Source organism: Nycticebus coucang, chromosome 16 (assembly GCF_027406575.1).
Source record: "Nycticebus coucang isolate mNycCou1 chromosome 16, mNycCou1.pri, whole genome shotgun sequence".
Classification (NCBI taxonomy): Eukaryota; Metazoa; Chordata; class Mammalia; order Primates; family Lorisidae; genus Nycticebus; species Nycticebus coucang.
The window spans coordinates 14900591-14904979 of record NC_069795.1 but is presented as its reverse complement, the minus strand read 5'-3'; positions in this window follow the sequence as shown (position 1 = coordinate 14904979).

Here is a 4389-nt window from a genome sequence, read left to right as displayed (position 1 = left end):
CAAAGACAACTCTAGATTTGATAATTAAAGAGCTGTTTGGAAGACTGATCATATAACTATAACTGAGTGATAGAATGTGGGGGGAGGATGGAGAATTACAATGGAAAGTGAGGTGCTGAGGAAGAGAGAGAATAAAGACAGAATGAACCTGCTCCATTCAGGCATTCCGTGATAAGGAAATACGGGAAGAGAAGGCAGTTGACTTACAGGTACACCAAGAAGGCTCTGAGGTTTTAACCTTGCTTTCTTTGGTTGTATTTTTGATAGAAATTTGTATAAAACTAAAGATAGTATACTTATTCAGACTTCCTGAGTTAAAAATACAGCTTCGCCTTTATCAAAATATCTGACTGGGGATTTGTTTAAATCTTTGTGCTTTACGTTTCTAACTCAAAGAGGTTTTAAAGACTACAGTACTAAGACCACAGGTGATAGTAGCAGAGAGATCAATTCCAGATTCCTTCTTACAGGAAGAGAGTACAAATGTAAAGACAAGGAATAATGAAGGAAACAAATTAAAAGCAAGGTAGGTCAGAAATGAAAAAAATGGGAAAAATGAATGCATCTACTTTGAAAGAGAAAAAGAATACTTCTTATTTTTTGCTCAAAGACAATTGAAAAGAAACATCGGATGAATATAAATCTGGAAAGTGAAAGACAGAGATTAAGGTGTATCTCTCTTGATGATAACACAGTAGGATTTTCACTGGAGCCTCTACTTGTAAGTGTGGCTAGTGACACCCTCTGGTTAAATACAAGATGTTCCTTAAGGACATTTGTCTAACCTCCATTTTCTCTGATACACAAACTTAGGATCATGACCCTTTACTTTTTAATTTATCAAAGGTTATTATGACCTCACGATTCACTATTGTGTAATTTTGGATAATCTATATAAATTCTCTAAATGACAATTTCCTTACCTATTGCATAGGCATAACAATTGCAACTACTTCATAACACCTGAAGTTGAGGTGCAATAAAGCATGTAACTAAGTAAGAACTTCATAAATATGAGCTGTTATTATTAGTTATACTGAAGTAGGCTTATGGATGTACCCCTGTGATTAGCAGAATGTCTAGCACCTTATAAGGGGTTAACACATATGTACATAAAAGATTAATAAGTCATGGTATTAATTTAGCATAAAAATAAAGCTTATTTTTTTATTTTTATATTATAGTAGAAGGATGCATAATTTAATGGGAATACTGGCAAATAAATATATAATCAATAGATTGGTGCTATGGTAGATTTATTAAGTACATACCTTATGAAATATTTTCTGGGGCGGCGCCTGTGGCTCAGTGAGTAAGGCGCCGGCCCCATATGCCGAGGGTGGCGGGTTCAAACCCAGTCCTGGCCAAACGGCAACAAAAAAATAGCCGGGCGTTGTGGCGGGCGCCTGTAGTCCCAGCTGCTCGGGAGGCTGAGGCAAGAGAATCGCGTAAGCCCAGAAGTTAGAGGTTGCTGTGAGCCGTGTGACGCCACGGCACTCTACCAGAGGGCGGTACAGTGAGACTCTGTCTCTACAAAAAAAAAAAATAAAAAAGAAATATTTTCTGTGGGCCCAGCATTTTTCTAGGCCCTGTGAATTCAGAGATGAATAGAAGAGATTAATTCTCTGCCTATCTGGATCTTACCTTCCCTGGGAAGGCACATACCATGCGAGTAAACAAGCAAGTATATGATATCATTTGTGCTAAGTGCTATGAAGGAAAATTTATATCAAGAAATCCAGGCCATTAAGCTACCATGGAAGCCCTCTTCAGAAGTGACATTTGTGCAGGACACTGTCAGGGGACTGCTGGAATCAAGAAGGCATCTCAATGGAGATGATACTTACACTGAGTTTTGAAGAGGAATAGAAACTCATCACAAGTGAAGAGCCAACCATCCAAGGAGAGGGAGAAGCTAGCATTAAGGCAAATATTTGGTGAAAATTATGAATATTTTAGGTAAGTGCACATATTAATTCAGTTGATGTGTCATACCTGGTGGGCCAACTCTATGGCCCAGACTCTTCTGTTATTTGCTTTTTATGAATTATCTTAGATTTATTTCCATATCAACAACATTGAGAACTGCATTGTTTTCATCACGAAGGTAGCATTATGGGTCATTCCGAGGAGAGATATGAGGAGCTATTTTAAACAAAGGATTTTTTTTAAAGGGGCTAATGGAAGGTGGCAGGTTTTGATTTCGGGAGACCAGTTAGGAATAGATAAGAGGGTGTAGCCATAACCCAAGTGACAAATAATAACCAGACATTAGAAAGAGGACAAACCAAATTAAATATACATATATATGTAACCAACTGTGTGTGTACATATATTTGTGTACCTATATATATGAAGTAGCACAAAATAATTACCAATTAGCTACGGAGAAGAGATGTGAAAAGTCTTTTCAGTTTGACTCTAATGGCTGCATGGATTATAGTTCACTATCAACCAATCAGACAATAAAATCCATGTTCCTACAGCACATAGTAAGGGGCTTGGCAGAAACATAACTAATTGCATAACAATATTAAGCCTCAGATTCTCTAAATTCATAGTGAGAACCATAGATGGATCCATTCCTATAATCTAGTCCTCTAAATTTCAGAGGTCAACAATATTTGTTGAACATGTTTTTTATTTTAAAGACTTTTATTCATACTTACCAATTGATATCCTGAATTTTTATTCTATATATATATGATGAAATATACATTAAATTTTTCATCAGTGGAGAATTTTTCATTGACTAGAGTTTCTTTATTGATCTCCAATATTAGATTGCCTGTGATTAATTTGAGCTCAATAATAAGATGTGATCATCATTATTATGTCTTTAAAACCTTTTCAATACAGGTAATACATTTTGCTTTTTATCCATGTCTCAAATTATTCACCTACCAGTTTTGTCCTTTATATTAATCCTGGTTCCTAAATTATGCAACCACTCTTCTCTGGTGTGCCTGTGTACAGCTAACAGTATTATGCCTTCCACAAAATTAGGACCTATATTTTACATCAGGAGATTTCTCCCTTGCTTGCACTCAGAGAAATACATATGTTAATTCCTTCTTGATATACTGTGATAGGCAAAAACGAAAGTTCAGTTCTCCCAACAGAACTATTATTACAATTTAGAAATATATTTCACATCCCCAGATTCCAGTTCTTTAACAATCCAACCAAGAATGTAAACAATGTTTTTGCAATATGCTTTTAAAAACCACGACATTCAGGAGAAGCACTAATTATATTTAGGTACAAATCAAATTCAATAGCATCTGGACAGTTCAGTTCAGAAGTCAAAAAGATCTTCAGATAAGGCCAGCACTTAAACTTAACAAGCATGCATTTTGTTGTTGTTTCTGTTGCCTTATTTAGTTTTCTGATATAAATTGAAACTGTGGTTTAGGTAAAAAATAACATATTTATATATATGCAATACAAGGTCATCTTTAGTTGAGTATAATGTCTGTCTGGAGCAAATTATGTTGAGCAGTTCACATACGATTTCTAAACAATTGTTCTTTAAAAGCATCCACCACTTTTTATGTTTATCAGGCTGAGCTTTGTATGTAATTATGCCCTTTGTAGAGAAAATATAGTCAGACATTCACATATTGTTAAATTTTAGAGTCGAAAATGGAAAATGACAAATCAAAGCTATAAGTCATTTAAGATAGTAATTACAGTTATTATTAATCTACAGGAATCATTTTACTGTACTTTTTGCAGTAAGTCATGAAACAATTGTCTGAAGCAGTTATTTTTTGTTTAAGTCATGAAACAATTATCTGAAGCAGTCTTCTATTTTGTCCAAGGCATTTGGAACATCCTAAGCTTTAGATTTCAAAATTCTACTAGCAAAAGTTAAATACTTGGAAAGGGGACATGCTGGAGAGTTTTTGGATTTGATGTCTTTTGGTTTAACAATATTTGAATATGTATCATCTCTGATTCTCATGTCATCCTTACAAAAGATAGGTATACTAGATATTCTGGTCTGATCGCCTTATGTACCCATAAATATCCACAATTATTATGTCTCTATTAAAAAATAAAATAAAACATGGCAAGTGTTCTATTTACCAGTGTCTGGATCCTTAACCTTTGGATTCTTCTTTTTTTTTCTTTGATTCCTTTCTTTTTTCTTTTCTTTTCTTTATTTTTGTTTCCCTTGTTTGATATTTTTGACTTGAAATCTAAACTATAGTGTAGGTTAAAGGTAGCAGTTTCTCTATAAGAAATCATTTATACACTAATGTTCCTCCTTCAGGCTTAGAGAAGGATAAAGAGAGTTTCTTATGGATAAGTAGTTGGGGTCTAAATCTGAATTCACGTGGATTCAGGCATGTCTGTTCATGTCAGACAAGCTGGTGGAACAGG